Here is a 21,003-nt window from a genome sequence, read left to right as displayed (position 1 = left end):
CCTAGAAAAATAAATAATTAAAAGAATTAAGTAATTTCAAAGATGGAGGTCAGGGCACTAAATGATTATGCTGTGTTGCATTTTCCAAATTAAACCATGAGGCTCGCACGTGTAAAGGGCAAATAATGTTTACTGAGGAGCAGAAAACAGACATGGACACAGACGTTTCAGCCCATGGCTTTCATCAGTGTATCATTTGTTTTGTATCAGTATTTTAACATCAAAAAATCATTACCATATGAATTTTGCAACAGTACCAGAAACAAACAAGACCATCGCCAAGAAGATTGTCAGCTTATATTGGCCTCTACAATGCATTTTATATTGTGTGCCACCGGGTCAGATTTCACAGGAAATCTGTTGGACTGCTTTACGACAGCAAGGGAAATCGCTTTAGGGCACAGAACAGGAAGAGAGTGCTGTTCTTCCAACGCAAACAGACCAAAAGCTTTCAGAGTTTGTTGCAATGGGAACAAAAAAAAATAAAAATCACTTCCAGCTCTTCAGTAAAGCTGAAAACAAACACATGCAGAGCCACACCAGGGAGAGGGAAGGGAGACAAGTAACAACATCCTTTTTGTGACAGGAAGCAATGGGGTCTATGGGAAATTTGGTATAGCACTATAGCAATCACTGGCATGAGATAGATGCTACCAATCATCTCCACCATGGTCCCATTTGTTTATGGTAATTATTTTATAGTTAGTTTAGCTTATAGGTATCACAGTCAATTTGACAATTATGTAATGATGTTTAAAAATGCTAGACACACATAGCACCTTTAAAGATAACACTGACATATTCCATCTAGTTGTGGTAGCAAGAGTTTTTGCCACACCACTGAAACACACAGATAAATACCAGTGCATGTCTATTTGCTCTCTACCAATTTTGGCTGAGTTGCTATGCATGTAAAGGCAATGAAATCCATTCGTCAGAGCTGTCTCTCTCTCTCTCTCTCTCTCTCTCTCTCTCTCTCTCTCTCTCACTCCATTTTTCCATGGCGGAGGATAAGTCAGCATGGGACCAGAGGATAATGACCTCAGAGCTATAACACTCATGATTCCAGAGTATGGAGAGGATGCCTGTTCATTCGGCTGCCCATTACCGCAATCCACGCAGGGGCTCTTACGTGGGAGCGGCCCCATTAAAAACTCTGAAACATGCCTGAAAAATAGACTGCATCCCATTACCCGCACTCCTTAGCAACAGCCATTAGCGTGGATTGGTGGAGGCCGGGCCACATCTCTTTGAAAGGGGTGGAGAGTACAGATTATTGATCGTAACCCGTGAACTACATGTGTAGCATTGACAGGGTGAATGCATCAGGGTAGGTGGGGGGTGGAGGGGTGGGGGTGTGGCGGGATGAAAGTGAACCGGTGCAGTACACGGCCTCTGACTCCGCCTGCCTCTGATGGTTCCCACATCACTCACTAGTACCTAGAAACAAGGAAAAACAACACACAACACACCCTGCACACATAAACACATAAACAAACACACGCGAACACACGCAGGCATCCTCGCTCCCTGACACGCACTACACCCTCCCCGCTGCTCGCCTTGTTTCTCTCCACCATTTCTTCTGACAGCCGTGTGTGTAAGTGTGTTGTATAGCTGGAGGTGAGTCTCGGAGAAGCGGCAGATGCAGTATAAAGGCATCAAAGCAGCCGTCTCCACCCGAGCTCTTAGCGGGTCAACTCAAAGAGATAGCAGAGAGCCAAAGACGCTTGAATCAAGGTTAACGGCAGCTGTGGGGGTGGGGTGGGGGGTGGGGGGGGGGTGGCTATCAAAATGATCTAAAGCACAGTTAAAAGGAATCAAGATCGAGCCTATTAGAACTGCCATATTGATCTGTGTGAACCTCACCTTTTGTGCAAAGGCGAATCCGTATTTCAAAACTAATGATGGTTGCCTTTAACCCTTCAAAGCGGGAAGGCAGTGTGTAATTTTACAGTATGACAGTATATCATGGCTCCAGCACAAAGTGGAGCTGAAGACCTTGCTGAGACTCTGACATTGTTCATGTAAATATGCAATGCATATACTGGTAAATGGTACTAAGGTGTGCTTGATGAGGGCTCAAACATCAGAGGTTATATACTGCATATATAACAGAATCTCAATTATCCTTAACTCCTTTGGGAATGGAGGTTGTTTGGAAAAATGAAATTGGAACAATGAAATGCATTGACATTACACGTACTTTAGATCAAGTTTAGTTCTATTAAACATGCACAAACACATTCTGAAATAACTGTACAGTCTAATTTGCAGTTCAACTATAGGCTTTGTGCAGCTTTACATAAGTTCAATTTAATAACTTTTCAAGCCCTTTCAGTGTGAATCATTGAAGTTTTCTGGCACCAAACAGCCACAGAAATTTTTGTTTAATTTCAAATATTTTCCTTTAATTGTGACAAAAACTGTACATTTACATTTTGGCTAATTGGAAAACAAATGAAGGCAGTCTTTGAGGACACATCTACCACAGTTCAGTCAGTCTATTCTAATCTGTCGTTCTTCAGCCAGTAATCTTGCCAATTCACTGCTAACTTACACTTCATCATCTTGTCATCATTATTCCACGTACTTCTGCAGTCAAATCTACCTCTTAAAGCGCACTTCTGTGTGTTGAGTTTGGTTTAAAGTCACACTTTTTGGAGTTCAAGTTGTCCAGCAGTGCAAATGGCTGTCAATCAACCAATCAGAGCTCATATTCCTTTCCCACTGCATCTCTTTCTCCGCTTCGAGTAGCAGAAAAAAGACAAAACAAAGAAATGACTGAGCCAACTTTCAGGACGTCCCCAGGCTTCAGTGATCCCGCTTTGAATACAAGTTATTAACATCCATCCAGTTAATTTAACTTTAGCAGCTGAGGCTATGTGGAGCTGTTTGCTAATTGTTGCTCTGGAGCCACCGCGGACTCTATGTGGGGAGAGAAGCCAAAGACTGGGCCAAAAACGACTCCCCGCGGTAGCTCCGGCTACTTGGTTATTATTGATGGTATTGACCGGAGATTTTTACACTACAAGCGAGCAGCTGGTTTCAGCTCATTGCAGTTGTGTTGTGGCGAGAAAGTTGCCACAACACAACAACACAGTTATTTTATGTGCTTACTCAAATTTGCTATCTATAAATTGCAGCGTAATCAGCACAATGTCACTCTAGAAACGTATATCTTGCCCCCACATCTTGTTTGCCTTAAAGCTCCATAGTAATTGCGCACATCTTCCTATTTTTAAGTGAGCCACAGTAATGCGCTTCCATGTGTTGGGTTTGGTATAGAGTTACCCTTTTGGGGGCAAAGTTGTTCAGTACTGCGATCTATTCCAATGCAGTCTATTGCAATGTACAACTTATTAACAAAATTAAGTGGTGGAATGGCCCTTTACGCTTGGCGTACATATGCCTCATTTTTGGCCCATAATTTGTTGTCAAGGTTTTGACATACTGTACATAAGTATACCATTTGATGGTAAGCTTTACTGAGGTATCATGTCTTTTGTTTAATTTGTGGTATAGTATAATACATTACACCATAAATATTATATCATATCTATTACAACAAGCAGAGGTGCAAGAAGCAGAGTGTAATAAGCAGTGGAGCAGGACAGAAGCACCTGTATAGTTACAGTACACTATATAGCCTATAGTAGTTTGCAAGTGGATGAGGATCAGGATGATAGCAATATTCTTAAAACAAAGCACTTTTAAGCATGTAATTCATCATTCAAACCCTTTCCTAACGTCGACAATATTTCAAATGAACAACAGTATTTTCAAAGATTTGCAAAGCATCTGTGCAAACCCTGTTAATACCTGTTGACATCAGCAAGGAAATTTCAGCGACTGAAGACAATCAAAAGAATTTAGTTTTGCATTTTTTGCTCATTACGCCCGGTTAATTCTGAAGTGTGACATTCAGACACATAAGATTTCTACACTACATAGAAGAGACTGTCTCAGCGACATATACACACACACACACACACACAGCACTTCAGGCTTCTACACTAACAAGGCTGTGTCCTCGCAAGTCGATCCCTGCCGAGTGGCATATTTTTGTTGGAGAAATGACTGTTGTGTGTGCAGCTGTGGAGAGAGCCGTGTATAGTTCCACTGTGCCACTGTATAATAAGCTCTACTTATTTTAGCTTCATTATCGCCAACCAGTTCTCCTGCATCAGGGAACATCACAGCAAATTGGCTCTGAGATAGACTGTAACAAGAGAGTAAGAGACAGAGAATGTGTGTGTGTGTGTGTGTGTGTGTGTGTGTGTGTGTGTGTGTGTGTGTCAGCATGTGTGTGCCCTTCAGTGCTTCCAGTTAATCAAACGAAGCGCGCAGGAAACTCATATTGGCTTATAAGGTAAAACCCAAAGGTACGTACTTTAATGAAAATGCTGGTTTTTGTTCTGAGCGCGGCCTTTTTCAATCGAGCATCTGTGGCCAATGTTGGTCAATTATTCAGCAATGCCAGCAACAGCTGCCACCCCCTCACCCCCCAACCCCACCCCGTCACCCCCCACCCCCTCAATGACAGACTGGGTGCCAATTGCCACTCTTTGCATTCAAGATATTTACCAAGGAGTTAGTCACAAGGCTCGAGTACAATCAGGCAAAGGCAGAGATCAAACTCCCCCTCTTCGCTCAACCTTACCGGGTGTGGCCTGCTCAGAAAGTATGCAACACATAATTCTAAAATACCACAGTCTGAGCAGCAGACGGCAGAAGGAGAGCTCTAGTGGTAAAACATGCACACCCTAAATGAGATTCCTCCATATACCGGGTCCCAGGCATTCTCCTCGGCCAGCAGCAGAGGGTGCCAGCACATCACGAAAGCACCGAAGGGCCCTGGCATGCCACACATTCCAGAGAACTGCGAGTCCAGTTTACTAATCTAAAAATACCAGACAGAGAAAGACAGAGAGAGAGAGACTGGACCCATTGTTGGTGTACCGTTGCTGTGGTTTTTCCATTCTGGTCAGGATTCAACCGTGTTATTCCATCTTTCCTGGCAGCCTCAGAGGACACGGTCTAGACATACTGTGTTTATTCCAGGAAAATCTATAGTGCTGTTTCAGATGGACATGGCGACTTAATCAATACCATAAACTAAAGCACAGAGTCGAGTGATTCTAGTTTTGTTGAAAGGGAAGTTGATGTGGCTTCTGCACAAAGAGAGAAGCTGTATTCTGGATGCATTTTGTCTGAGCTGAGTACATGGACTCCGTCATTAGGTCCCAAGATGAGTAGCATACATAGTAAGTTCTAAGTTGTACATGCATCACTTACTGCCAAAGCATTACTGCACATGAGAAAAAATATAGTACTACAACAACAGATGTCCAGAGTATGTACAGAGCCAAATAGATGCATTTGTCCAAACAGCGATTTGGACTGCACACAGAAATGTGTGCAGTCCAAATGAATAGTTTCAGAAGGATTTGGTGTCTGTCATCCCTCCCCTAACCCGTGGCAGACAAGGCCCTGGAGACTGGGCAAATCACAGATGGCTATTTCTCTCGCTCTGCCCTGGGGCAGGACGAAAACCTGGCGGAGACTGCCACCTCCTCAGCCCAGGGTGGCAAAGACCTGGCAGAGGGACAAGGGGACAGGGAGAGGAAAGGATGGAGTCTGGCCTTCCCTGCGGGTTCCTCAGAGAAATCATCTCCATCTGCTCATCTGGGCCAAGTTTGACAGTAAACAGATTTCACTGTTCCCTTTTATACTACATGTGAATGAAAGTATGCACTGGGGATACAGCTGATGTTTTTCAGGATGCAGAATGACTTCACATTCGCATTCCCAGTGCGGGTGTGCGTGTGTGTGTGCATTGAACTTAAGGAAAACGAAACCTTAAAACACTTTCGCACTGTTAAAAAACAGCTATTGGTGGTGTATCTTACATTTCTGGGTCCATTTTGCTGTTTGGTGGTGTATTTTTCTTATTCCCACATGTATAACTGGCCAGACATAGACAATGTGACATCACGTTGAGATAATTCCAGCACATCTACAATGGAGTTTGATAGCAGAAAATTCTTCAGCTAACTGAAACATCAACAGTAAACATCAGGTTTTGGTGTCCGTTCCTCAGAATCAAAGAGCAAGGGCTTCTTTCAGGACTCACCATTTTACACCCAAGTTCCACAATCATACAGGGAGAAATCCATGTAGAAGAGGCAGAGAGACCAATTTCAGCATTGACAGCAGCCTCAATAGACCAGAATGCAATGCAGCCACAAGACCTGATGTGTTTTGAGGGGCACAACTCAGTTTTTCTCAACTGGAAAACCTCTCACTATTGCCTACACCATTGCTACTGCAACTCCTACACATACTGTATAACCTGCAGCTGAATGCATCAAGTTCAAAGTAATTCTGGGAAACGTAGGAAATCGCTAACTGAAGTAGCAGTAGATGAGACAAGTTGAAGGAAAGTGGCTACACCAAAAAAGTAAATTACAACACTTCATCACAAAATAACTCCAGGAATGCAATGAACATCACAAATTGATGAGAGCTAACAATGGAAGTGTATTTGACGGTGTATTTTTCGGTTAAGTGCATGCAGTTTTTTGACAGTGCATTGCACCTCTCTTCTGTAGCTCTACTCCCAAGTCTCCAGTGGCCTGTAAGGTTAGAGGATCAATACTACATTTCTGCCCCGGAGCCCTGCCTGTGTGCCAGGTTGCGAGGAGTTTCCAAACAGATCTGGTTAAGGCTGAGGCTTGGTCTGATAAAAGAGCGGTGGTGGCGGCGGAGGTTGAGCTTAAGGTCAAGGGACAATAACTCTTATCCCTTCCCCTCTTGAGATCTGTCAGGATTCAAGTGGAGGTGTAGCGCCGAGTTCACCGAGACCGTGAGCGCGTGATGAGCTGTGAATAAAGGGATAATGGTAACTTGCTGCGGGGTGTTTGCATGTTGAGTGCATGAAATGAAATGGAACGGAAAGAACGTGTTCTGATGTTATCTGGCAGATGCCGGGCTCTCATATCTGGTTCCACTCTCCGGCTCCTAACAGCTTGTTCGGCTCCACCATGAAATTGGTACAGTAGACAATCAAAACAACAGGATCCGGTCAATACGGTGACATGATAGGAAGCCTTTACTGTGATACAATGGCGAAGCAGAAACGTTACATTCTGAGCGTTGTTGTTTTTACTACACCGCTATCGCCACGGCACCATGGACATCAAGAGGAAATCCAGGTCAGTCAGTCAGGAGTGAGACACTTCACTCCTCTATAGCTGCGTAAACTTCATCACGGTTTACAGCGTCTGAGGAAATCTGCTACACTGAGCAGTATTTAAATTCAACTTTGCATCTTCACACCTTAACTGCAAATTTCCATACAACTCCAACAATCCTTTGTGTATTCGTGTATTTGTGTATTCAGAAACAACTACATCACCGCACGAATGTACAGAATCTGAACTAAGAGCAACTTTTCTCGAATGCATCTTGCACCATATGTAATCAACCTGTGATTACATGATACAGGGATCTAGTAGGTTTATAGAAGGTTCAGGCTCTGCCTTGTGTCTAACTCCTGTATCCAAAGCAGTCATGTAGAGCGCCTTATCTGAGTTCCAACGGGCCGCATCATGCAGGACATCCATCCCACCAGGAGAGGAGACAAGAGGGGATATTATCTCAGCTCAACTGCCGCCATGACAGCTGGTTGTAGAGTTCTCTTGAACTCCACCGTAACAGCCCTGTTTTCCCATGCAAACATTATGCAAACCGAGGTGGGGGGCAGAAAGAGACAAATGTAGTACTCTTCCCAGAGTCACGGTAATCTCCTGTCCGCTGTTCCAGGGTGATAGCTCTATTCACAAGAAGTGGAGGCTGTTAGTAAAATGAGTGCCCCAGTCGGCTGACTTCCACAGGTGTTTGCTTTCTCTCAGCCTCTATTTACCCATTAATAAGGTGTGTAGGTGTGTGTGTGTGTGTGTGTGTGAAAGAGAGAGAGAGAGAGAGAGAGAGAGAGAGAGAGGGAGTGGGAGCGGGAGCAAGAAGAGAGAGAGAAAGCAAGGGAGGAGGAATTGTGTGTGCATCCCTGTGCATGTATGTATGGGAGATGTAGCAATGTGAGAGAGGGATTTAACTGCCCTCAGATGACACAGTGGAATAGAAAACTAGCTGACAACGCTTGGCAAATCCTGCCTGAAAAGATCCTGCCCTAATCTGGACACAATGGGCAGCGACATATTTTGGTTCCAAACCTGGAAGCATTTCTGGAAGCGCCACCCTTCCTCCTAGTGTACATTCCCTGCCTTAAGCACGGGCTTGCATTGCTGCCGACATGATCAGTTGTCAGATGATAGGGTAACTAAGGGTGACATTACAGACAATTAGCTGGGAGATGGCACATAGTAATGATACAATAGTCATGAGAGGGCCCTTATCAGACACAGCATGGCTCACATCCTGCGAACGCTATCCTCCATTATTACACTCAATTTAATGGTGCTAAGTTACCATCACCATCGGACGGGGAGTAATCAAAAATCTGAGACATTTCGCTGGGAATACAGAAAAAGCTATATGGGCAAATGACTAAAAGGATATGGTCTACCATGTTATCAAAACCAAGGAAATGAGGCGGAAGGGAATGGAAGGAGATTGATTTTCTTTTTACCCCGTCAGGGAATGTGGATCTGATGAAAAGCGAAAAGAGATAAGGACTTTCCAGCAATGACTCAACACACGCAAATATGAGCTTTCAGATAATTCTCCCCCCATGCACACACAGCCATTGCTCACCACATTCATTAAAGCCTTGCTCTCATTTCCTGCATGATGAAGGGCTACTTATCCTGCCTTCAAGTGCTCCTCGTGAGATCCTCCTTCCAAGTTTGGGAGTTGGAAACATGTCGACATGTGACGCATTCAAGTGGCTTCGGTTGGAAATAATAACAAAATGGACGCTGTAACAAAAGTGTTTTCTTGGTCGCTGTTGTTTTATTTTAGAAATCAATAAGCACAGAGAGTTGGGATGAGCTGCCAGATTGGGTTTGCCAAGTAACTTGTCTTTAGTATTTTTGGTGCTTGTGAACTGGTAAAGGACAAAATAAAGACAGTACTTTTGATTTGTCTGTGTTCTTGTGTGCACGATTCAATATAAGTGCTACACTTGTATTAAGTCCACTAAAGTCTATTTTCCAGAATACTAGAAAACCAAGCTTATTGTTTAACTGATGACCATGCATTTTTGAAACTATACAAGGTGGACTGAGTGGCGTTTTATGGGTCTTGGGGTCATGGACCTGCTCATAGTACACAGAGGACTGTGTAAACTTTCAATACAGTGAAAACACATCAAAACTAGAGCAGCAAGTTTTTCACCCAGCAGCATCGATTACCTAGCCCTCCTACACATCAGCCAAACAGGCAAGTGTGCTTGTCCTTGTCTTGAAGGATATAAGCAATGATGTAGAGATTAGCTTCAGACCGATACATCGCTTTGTGTATATATCTGGCAGATATTGGCCTTTTATTAAAAATCGACCAGTCATGTTGTCCACCTCCGATATGATGGAGGCTCCTCCCTCATTCCCTTCCTGCCCAAAGCTAGTCCAGGTCAATTGAAGACCAACTGACCAACAGGCAGTGTGTGAAACAATGAAACCTTAAGGAGCTGTTAACCGACCTAAGAGAATGTCATTTGTATGGGATTCAATAGAGTTTTCATGTCACATCATGGTCTGAATGCTGCTCAGTTTTGCTTTTCCGCACTGCCAAGAATAACATTCTGAAAGAAACACTGAATCATTGTGAATTTTTGGCACGAAACGGTCAAATTTAAGATATTGAATATTTCCACTAAACATCGGCTATTGGAAGCTTCAATCCAACAACAATATAGGCATCAGTATCAGCCTTCAAAATCACATCAGTCTAACTCTGCTGGATAGGACGATTAAGTTAATGACAATTTGGGTTTTGCAGCTGTGGTAAATTACAAAAAACCAAGTTCAGCCCAGGAAAATGAGTTCATTACAGGCACAGGAACGAGCAGTGTGCAAAACTGGGACAGAATGAAGTACATTGAATAAAAAAAAAAAAAAAGAGTTAAAGCAAAAGGGAGGGAAAATAATAGCTCACTAACCTGCTTTTATGTTTGCTTTATATCTTATCCAAAAAGTCCTCATTAAATTTCCACTGGTAATATCTGGATATGATCCAAGTAGGATGAAACATTTTCTTTTTTTGTGAACGCTGTGCTGGCTTTAATCATTCCTAACATTAACTATTTTAGGAAGATTAAACTGCTCGTAATAGCTCTAACACTGCGCTCTCACAAATTTCTCAGAGCTTCACCGCTGAGCAAACGAGCGTCTGTGTTGTCTGGAGCAGCGGGAACAGAGTTTACTTTTACTTTCACGTGCTTATTTTACTCAACGCCTGCACTAATTGTCAGAACTCAAGCAAACATGACAGAGGAACGTTTGTAAAACTGGTACACGGCCACGATAAAAATCAAAAACACATGCTGGCTGGCTTGAGATGCCTGTGGGGCCAGAGTGCAGAGTGCGTCCAGGGTGGAGAGGAGCGGCTCGGAGCTGCAGCAAATCAGGGGAGAGAAGGACTTTGGGGATGGAGGGCAGTTCATGGAAATCCCCCCGGATTTATTTCAACACACATTGAAAAAAAACGCTGGGTGTGTTTTGGCATGGCGCTGCCCTGTAATCGAGCCGCATCTCAGTCACCACTCGGGCCTGGCTAGTGGGGAGGAAGACGATTCCTGGGCTGGAAGAGAGCAACATTTACTTATTTTTACACCAAAATTGATGTGGTCACACAGCGGCTAGACCTACAGCATCTCCCACTGACAGGAATGAAGTTGTTTGCACACTATTTCATGTATCTGGAGTCTTAATTACATTCACAAAATATAGGCACTAAATCAGCATATTGCAGATAATCTCACAGCAAATAAGTTACAATGGCTACATTCAAGAAGTTTCATGACTAACTAAGTGGCTTCCACTTGACTGGATAAATGAATTACATTACCTTACATTGCATTCAATTTAAAGTATTTCCATCTCTGGCCGTGACGTTTTCATCTAAATTCGCTGGCTCTCCTTTTTCATTAGGTTGATATCCGAAATTCTGCCAAATTGCAGAAGCAGCATTTTTCTTCAGGATTTGGTCGCTCACACCTGCCAGTTAGTTCTATTCTCCTTCTTCTCTAACCTTAGGTGAATAGGTCATGTGCCACGCCCCGAAAGTTACACAAGGTGAAACAGTGTAATTCTGTCTCCGACCACACGGGAAGCGCTGCTATACTCTGTGACTGGACAAACAGCTCTTCATTTGACCGTTTATTAGGTAGATATGGCGCAGAAATATTATGACGGTATTGAAATGGACACTGTTGTTATTTTCAAATACCTCGGTTTCCCGCACACTGGGTAAATGGCGGCCCCCGCTATCTCCTCCTCTTAAACTGGATTAGTTGCAGCAGACACTTAAAATGTTAAGGTCGCCCCCCACAAGGGCATATTTCACTCCATGGACCCTTGGCGCTCCCATAAATACTCCAGTTTCCCAGCCAGCACCTGCTGCCTGACCTCCTCTTTTACAGGGGGCAACAAGGTGCGGAGAGGGGAAGAGAGGGAGGAGGTGTAGCATGCATTTCACCTATAGCCAATAACCTGCAGACCTCTGTCCACCCACCCAGCTACCCACAAACAGACACACACACACACACACACAGCTCTTATGCCGCTTTTCCACCGCACGGTACCGGCTCAACTCGCCTCGACTCGACTCGCTTTTGGTAGTACCACTTGGTTTTCCACTGCAGATAGTATGGAAAACCAAAAAAGGCGAGTAGAGTCGAGTCGAGTTGAGCCGGTACCGTGCGGTGGAAAAGCGGCTTTTAACTACATGATGTAAGCCTATCTCTTATGTATCTTGGCCCGGCTGAAATCCAGGATGCGCCTAATTGATATTTACAGAGCAATTGCCTCTGAACTCTGCATCAAAGAGCAGCGGAGAAGGGGGTTATGGCAATTATACACCTTATTAATACCTATTAGCGCACTGCTACTTAGAGGAGGGCATAGTGTGTGTGCATACGTGAATGTGTGTGTATGCTTTGTGTGCACTGGCTACATCCCAGGTGGTCCATTACGCAGTGAATTCAGACATGGCTGAAATTTCCACATTAACACTTAACAACCAGTAAGGCCAAAAGAAAAAAAAAGCCCAGGCTCAGCAGTGTGTTTGTGTATGTGTGTGTGTGTGTTTGTGTGTGTGTGTGTGTGTGTGTGTATGTGTGTATGTGTGTAGACAGGAAAGAGTAGGACTGTGAGAGTGAGATATGTTATCAAAGCTCAAACAGTTTGGACAGAGGTGGTGGGTCTGTGCATGACCGCCGCTACACACACACACACACACAGACACACACACACGCACCACAAACACCTATACACACACACACACACAAGTGATGAGAAGGTTTTGCTCTGTCTCCCCACTCACTTCAACCTCTCTTTCTTCTCCACACACTCAAATACAAACAGAGAAAAAAAAATGTGTTTTCTTTCACCAAGTGGAAACTTTCAGAAAGTTGTATTTATTTATTTTTTATATTTCAGCCGGCGGAGAGCCCTGGGCAGCTGGAGGAGGAGACAGCACTTCACACAGCTACACAGTGTTAAGTTACCTCTGGTGAGAGAGGAAAATGAAAAAAAATAAAAATAAACTTCAAAATCCAGACGGACTTGAACTATCTTGAGCATTTCATCTCTGGGCCTGTGTGTCGTAAACGGCAGCAGATTGGATTAGACTTAAGTCTGACTGCGGCGCTGGAGTGGTCTGTGTACGACGGGGGCTGGACAGCCGTGATAAAAGCTTCTTAAAACACCTCCGGCCCGCTGCCCGCCGCTGACTGACAGCTCAGATGGGCCCGGGCTTTAAGTGGCCGACACTTTGGTTTAAAGTGCTGCCGCTTAATTTTTTTGCAAATTGACTGTGAGGGTTGTCAAGAGTGGGGGCAAGCGTCAGGTCGGACAGTCAGGAGCTGTCTGTCTGTCTGGCTGTCCCCCCGCCCCTCCCTTCACTGCGTGGGCGCAACAAAATGCCTCCATTTAACAGTTGTGCAAGCAGGGAGCCAACCCCCCGCCCTCCTCCCCCCTGTCCTCCCTTAGAGAAAAGTGACACTTCAAAAGAAAAAGGTTTCTCAACACAGGGCAGGGAGGCAGAGAGGGAAAAAAAAAAAAAAACATTAAACCATTTTCAAAGACGTGTTGGCCTAGACTTGTCAAACAGCATCAGGGGCGCGTGGTAAAGACAGGCGGCTGGCGGAGGGCGACGTGGTAAACACACAAGCCGTCAGTCAGACATGTACACACAGGGGCGCAGCTAGTGGGTGGCTGGGTGGGTGGGGTGTTGGTTTGCTTTCAGAGGGCCTCCAGCAGGAGAGGGGGGGTGGGGGGGGGCTACAGAGGAGAGGTGACACTGTGTTAAGTTACATGGGCCGGGTTGCGGAGCCCCGGTGTCACATCCTGTCAGAGGGTCCTGGATTTCTAGCAGCGCCCTTGTATCACACACACACACATAAATGCACACACACGCACACATGGCATCACCGTTACACACCAATACAGCCTATGAACGGGACACTGTATGAAGTGCATGGTGGAGAACAAAGTGAGCTGTGATTGGTCTACAGCCAGAGGTGGAAAGTAACTAAGTACATTTGCTCAAGTACTGTACTTAAGTACAATTTTGAGGTACTGGCAGTATTTCCATTTTGTGAAACTTTCTATTTTTCCTCCACTACATTTCAGAGGGAAATATTGTATTTTTTACTCCACTACATTTATCTGACAGCTGTAGTTACTAGTTACTTTGCAGAATAAGGTTTTACACGCAAAACATACGATAAGCTCATAAAATATGTTGAATTGTTAGAGTTTAAACTCCCCTACAGTATATGGAGCAGTTAGACCGACAACATTAAAATACTTCTTACAGGTTAATGCTTCAATAAGTTAACTCTCTGAAAGAATGAGGACTTTTACTTTTGATACTTAAGTACATTTTACTGCTAATACGTCGATAGTTTTACTTAAGTAAACTTTTGAATGCAGAACTTTTACTTGTACTGGAGTGTTTTTCTATTATCGTATTGCTACTTTTAATTAAGTAAAGGATTTAAGTACTTTTTCCACCACTGTCTACAGTGGTATTGACATACATTGTAGTTTTCTGACCCCTGTCAACAGCTGATGGATGACACCAGCTTCTAAATGTAATAAAATGTAGTAAAGTCTAACTGTAATGCGGTAATGACACTTGCAACGCGTCATCATGCCGCACACCTTTTTCTCTGAGTAAACATGACTACACAGTATTGTGCTGTTTTAGCACACACACACACATAATTACACACAGCCTCGTTAAGCCTCCACATGCATGAAAATGTTTACCAATTGTTGCTGTGTGTGTCACAAAGAGACAAAGACCACAAAACAAGCCGTCACGATTGGATTTGATTTGATCCAGTGCTGTAAACCGGCACTGTGACAGCAACAATTATCATCCCCGCAAACCGGGGCCCCCCACCGGAATGGATTTAGCATCTTATCTGACAATCAGGACATTGCTTTTCTTTGAATCGCTTATTGGCTTAGCGGATAAGCTTATTAAGGGTGACCCGCGAAGCTGAAATTGCTGAACGTAATATTACATTTGCGCAGCAGATTTAAAAGCATGCGAGGCGCCGAGCTTGCCCCCATCCCGACAAAATCGGCGCTTATGGTCCAAATATTTACACACACACACAATGCGAGCGACCTGGGAGATCTGCCATTAGTGCTTTTAGCTCGATCTCATTATGTCTTCGCCACCAGCAGGCTGAAATAGCAGTTGAGACTAAATAACAGGCTGACAGTGAATGGTAATACAGCCTCTGGCAGGCCTACGGCAGGGGTTTTCCATCAGAGTGGGCGGTGTGAGGATCTTTCCAGTGTGATGGTTCAGGGAGCCGGAGACCGGAGCCCTCCAGTTGACTGGCTGACCCGGTCGGAGCCTCTCAGGGAACCGACTTCAAACCCCGGGGCTAGACATCGCTCAGCAGTCTCCGCAGCAATTACCTTTCACCACCGGGACAAAGACTGAAGACCGCAGACCCCCCCCCCCCCCCCCCCCCCCCCCCCCGCTTTTGAGGTGTGATCGACAAAAGGGGACGGCTGCAAAGTGGTGGCAGGCTTGAAGCTCTCTCTGTCTGACAGGTGGAGAGAGGACAGAGCGTCCTGCGGATGTGTCTAGCTGTGAAAAACACACGGTGCATCACTATAGCTCCGGAAACGGTGAGCGAGAGAATAGGTGGCATTACTCACGCGTACAGCTACATAATGTAGAGAGGTGAATGGTGAAACTGTGAACAATATACCAAGTGAGAATCGGAGGTGCTAGAAGAGGTGCGTATGTGTGTGAGTGAGTGTATGCGTGGCTGTGTGTGTCGTGTGAGGTGTGAGTGTGTGTGTGTGTGTGTGTGTGTGGCGGGGGGGGGGAGTGTATGGGGGGGTGCTTAATTGCCAAAAAGGTATCATAATTCCAGAGATTGACATAGAAAAGGCTCATAAGCGACATGAAAACCTCCTCAGCTCCCAGAACAATTAACTGCAACGGCGGGCTGGTCTTGCTCAAAGACAGAAACTCCTTGTTGGCCCCATTATCTCGTTCTGCATCCTACAGTCCCAGTTAGAATAATATCACAAGCAGCTGACAGCTCCTGACGCCAGGATCACACTTAATCCATGAGCCATTTGTTTTTGCTGCAAACAGTGCAGAGTTTCACACCAGGATATCGTGGCGCAGACATATTAAGATGGAACTGATTGGACGTCGATTGTAGCATTGCAACATAAACTTTTGATGCAGCTGACGAAATGTTTTCGGCACAAAAACTTCACATAGAGCGAGCAAAAAACACAGAAACGCATTTATTTTAGTTGATGCCTACATTATCAAGGCGTAAGTAGAATAAATCCAACGCATGCTACACCTTCATCACAAAATACAATGCATCTATCAGAGTGAACGAAGGTAACAGATTCTCTCACTGGAAATAAATGATCTTTGACTGGAAAGCAATGCATTTAACGCATGCTGACTGGCATCACACATGTGATCCAAGTGTAACAAAGCATTGCATCTGAATGTAATGACAGACAGACAGACAGACAGAGAGGCAGGCAGGTGGGCAGGCGGACTAGGAGGTGGGGGGGTGTGGGTAACGTTCTCTATCTCCGACCTGAGTCCCCCCCCCCCCCCCCCCCCCAACCCCTCCACCCCCTCCACCTCCCCCACCCCCACTCCCCCAGTGCCAGAGAGCAGATGGGCCTCACAGCACGCCCCTCTGTTCACCAGAGCTCCACTACAAAGCGCCACACGCCACAGGCCACCACTCCGACATCAGTGAACAGAATAGAGCACTACCAGAACAGAACAACTCCCCCCGCCACACACACACACACACACACACACACACACACACACACACACACACACACACACACCTCAGTGCTGGAAACATCCATCCATCTTTAGACAAGGCAACTGCAAACATGTCGCCCCCCCCTTTGAAAGATGCAGTCCCTCTCCGGGCCGGTCGGTAACAAATATGTCACCTTGTTTTGACCTGTAATTGTAGCCCCCCAATTTTGAAAACCACCAGAAATGCATCATTTCCTCAAGTTTTGTCAAAATCTGTTCAGTGGTGTCTGAGATATAGCTTGTGACACATGAGCAAACAGACCGAAGATGTTTTTTCCTTCCTGGTTTGTTAATGTTGTTTTTCAGCTCAGAAAAGTTCTGAAGGGGTCAACAGTCTGGTTTGCACTCCAGTTGCTCGCTGTGCAGGAAAACAGTTGAAAACCATCTAATGCACGGAATGTGAGAAACAAGCTATACAGTGCATTCTGCTAAATTCCTGTAAAGAGGCCCATTTGTAAAATTTCCTGATATCCAATTGTAATTACTTACAAAAAACAATCTGGAAATTGTAGTTTTCATACACAAGCAAGCAAAGTTAGTCCTATTAGCACACATTGTGATATACACATTCAGGTATGCAGACGTTATATCACACATATGCACAAATAGGCAAGCGCATGCACGCACACACTCACACGCACAATGTTGAATTTAGGCTGAATGCCAAATCTCCTCAGTCACATTGCTGTACACTGTTCTCCAGAGATGTGCTGACCTTTCCCAGCCACACACACACACACACACACACACACACACACACACACACACTGTATACAAAGAGAGAGCACTTAAACTGCATCAGTTTTCTCATGCCTATGTCAATGTATATGTGTGCCTGTGCTTGCATATGAGTGCATGCTTGTTTGTGTGTGAACCAATTCAGCCTCCATTCACACACACAAACACAAACACACTGCCTTGAGCGGAATGACCTCAAAAAGCAATAGTTAGTTCAATACTCCTTGACCTTCAAGGTCTCCGATTGAATTTTTTACAGCGACGCTAAACGTAGCCCTAAATGTTATTTACAAAACCCGGTAGTGTAACATCCAGTAGTGCAATGTCACAGGTGACTATTAAACAAAAAACACACAACCCTGAAAAACCCCCCGTCCGATATGAAAAACGAAGAGTAGAACCAGAGAGTCGTATAATTTGCGGCTCACTACTGTACTCTCATCCATTTCCACCGGAGCTTCCTCTATCTGGGCTCTTTTTTCACTGTGGGGCGATATGTCAGAGGCGCTTATAAACATTTCTCTATTTCCCCCCCCCTGAGCTTACAATATCTCAGAGTTCAGTACATTGGGTCAGTGCCAGAGATCGAAAACATTTGCTGCAATCTGTGTGCTCGACTGGAAGAGGGAGAAAAAAAAAAGAAAGAAAAATACCTCTCGCTTTATTCAACACCAAATTCTCTCTCTCTCTCTCTCTCTCTCTCTCTCTCTCTCTCTATTCCCTCCCTCATTCCGCTTAAAGTCGGAGGCAAAAAAAAAAAAAAAAAAAAAGTGCAGATAACAGGCGCTCTCCCCAGACTGCAGCTTTCCTAAATGGAGAATTAAACCTTGAGACGGACCTCTGACATTTAAAGTGTAACCTTGTGGGAGGACAATGCTTTAACGATTATTTATAGCCAAGCCAAAGAAAAGATAATAGTTCTGCTAGATAACTCCGCAGCTTGTTTCCCTCTTCCCCCCAGAAAGGACAAAAAGGGGCGGCGTAGGGCGCAGATGATGATCTTTTCAATTATGCATATGTCATAAAGCGTGACAGATTAGGGTGTTATTGAGCACCGGGGTCGATAGGTAAATCTGCATCTTGCCGGGAACAAAAACAATTTTGCGTTATTGAGAAAGGTGAATGTGTAGCTCTGCGGGCTTTAGTTGCCCTCAAAGCCAAAGACGATAGCTTATTATAATCATCTACAATATTACCGGTACCCTCATTTTGACAATTATTGAGATTAAAGGGACACCACTGCAATTTAGAAAGCTTACATTGATGACATTGCCAAAACGCTTTGCATGTAGCCCCTCACTGTTACTGCTGTAGTGCTATAGTTACCTTCAGTGTGTGTGTATAGGACTATGGCAACGCATGCCATGAGTGTGTGTTGGTGTGTGAGTGCGCATATGTATGTGAGTGGGTGAGAGATGAGAAAGAGAGAGTGAGAAAGAGAGTGTGGTCTGTTTGTGTGTGTGTGTGTAAGTGCATGAGAAAGTGAGAAAGAAAGAGAGAGAGAAAATGTGGTTTGTATGAGATTGCATGTGTGTGTGTGCTTACGTGTGTGTGCATCTGCAAGCGTGTGTGTGTGTGTGTGTGTGTGTGTCTGTGTCTTTGTGTGTGTGTGTGTGTGTGTGTGTGTGAGTGAGCCCCCTCGGCCAACAGCCTGAACACCACTCGTGACCAACACACACAACCACAGCCAAACACGCCCATCTGCCAAAGTATCTAACACACACAACGAGACACAAGGTGCAGATGAACACATATTAACACACACACACTCACACATGTACACATGCCTACACGCAGTAATTTATGTACTGTATGCGCACACTAGCCATCACAGCAGTGTCAGACAACCTTGAAGCTGGCGGGTAGCACCATCTGTCCATTAGCCAGTACAGGCAGAGACATGACACACAGGCAGCAGTGGTGACCCTCACATCAGAGGCCCGCTGCAAAGGTCATACTGCATTCACCAAACTACACTACTCCTATACCTTCTCTTCCACGTGACCTGTGGAAAATGGGAGCCTTTAAAAGCACGACCACAACTGCTAAAGTGTTTAATAAAAAAAAAGTCTAGCATATTAAATATTACTGGCATTCAGTCTTCCACTTGTATAATAGGTATAGCCTACAACCAGCATAGAAAACATTTATATATACAAATATTTGGTATACAGATGGGTGACAAAAAGATGCAAGAAAGAACAAAAAAAGAGGGGTACGAAGTTGCTTTATAGTGTAGATGGTAAAGGTGCATTGATGTGACGTTCAAGAAAGAAAAACTGGTTTTAGCTAGCGTAGCGGGCCAAGAATGTTTTTCCCAAACTGAAATTTGTTTGAGGAGCCACAGAGTGTAAACTTAAGTTTCTCCACAAAATCTCAACATTTCAATCATATTCCCACTAAAATGCGAGCAGATTCTTGGCTACAACCTGCACTTCAATCTGCCAAATCTGGGAGCAAAACAACGAAAACAAAACAACATAACCCCAACACATATCACCGCTACAAAACCATTATGGAGTAAATAGTGTATATTAAAGCAAAAAGTGTGCCTGTGTCTTTGTTTTCCCATGTCTGTGGTGTTGCTGTACCAACCCATAGAAACACATGCCCTTGAAAGATATGCAGCCCCCAGGAACACTGACCCTCTACTGGAGAAATGGCAAACCATAACCTCTGATTCTCTCTGCATGTGTGTGTGTGTGTGTGTGTGTGAACAGTGGGTAGCACTGTAACAGATAGCCCTTGCTGGTGGAGAGACACCACTGCGTCAGTGTACCATAAATATTCATTAGTGAACTTGTCACCTTGCCACACACGCACATACGTACAAGCATGCACACTTATACACACTCCACCCTTGAAGCTATATTTCACATTGGTAGAACATTTAGACCTTTTTTAATGCAGTCAAACAGTGCAGCATAAGTTCAGCAGTCAATCACTAACCCTGTGAAGCCAGTCCAAGTCTTACTTTCACAAAATCCAAAGATGATCATTTGCGTTCTGCCTCAGATTTTTCACCCAGCAGTCTTGCTTGTTTGCAATCACCGGTAACAGGAGGCTGAACATGCATAGTGACTGTAAATTCCTGGGGCAGCCAGTGTTGGAAATGGTCTACCAAATCTTCTGAGAATGCTCTAAAAAATGTTAAATCACTTGAACACTCCCGAAAGCCAACAGCGGTAATCTCCTTAAACCAAAGCCATAGGTTTAAGCACCCATTGTTGACAATAACTCCATTAATCAATAGACTTGCTGCGACACCAGTCTGCTGCATCAGGAGATTGATATAGCGTCACTGTTCCTTTCTAATGGTATAGCATGCTCTGCACAAATCTTTAGCCTTATTGTGACTTATTGCAAACAATGCAACATTAATGAACTTAATTAATTACATCTGAATTGACCTGCTCAGGCATACAGCCCCCACTGAGAATCAGCAACAGTTATAGAATCCGTTCAATTTTGTCCTAATTGATGTTGATTGGAGAATTCTGCATCAATCCCGTTAACAGCTGAGTTGATAGGAGTTCAATTTTCCTGTACAATGCCTATACACAGCTTCAGTACAAACCTACTGTATTAATTCAGTGTTAAACACCACCTAAGCCTAGCTGTAAGAAACCGTGAGAAACTGTAAGAAATGGCAGCATATAGGCAGTGAAAGGTCTGTGAGGCTCTTGATCCTCACTCTACCAAAACCCTCAGAAATAGCTTCTATCTTTTGACCAAGGC

The 21,003-nt window shown here is 44.4% G+C and overlaps 1 protein-coding gene across 1 annotated transcript in view; it reads right to left on the bottom strand.

Moving 5' to 3' along the window:
* The window catches only part of auts2a (activator of transcription and developmental regulator AUTS2 a), a 303,676-nt gene that overhangs the window by 211,086 nt on the left and 71,587 nt on the right, over positions 1–21,003 (bottom strand). The window lies entirely within an intron of this gene.

Source organism: Centroberyx gerrardi, chromosome 11, assembly GCF_048128805.1.
Source record: "Centroberyx gerrardi isolate f3 chromosome 11, fCenGer3.hap1.cur.20231027, whole genome shotgun sequence".
NCBI classification, from domain to species: domain Eukaryota; kingdom Metazoa; phylum Chordata; class Actinopteri; order Beryciformes; family Berycidae; genus Centroberyx; species Centroberyx gerrardi.
This window is presented reverse-complemented; position numbering and strand designations above follow the sequence as displayed.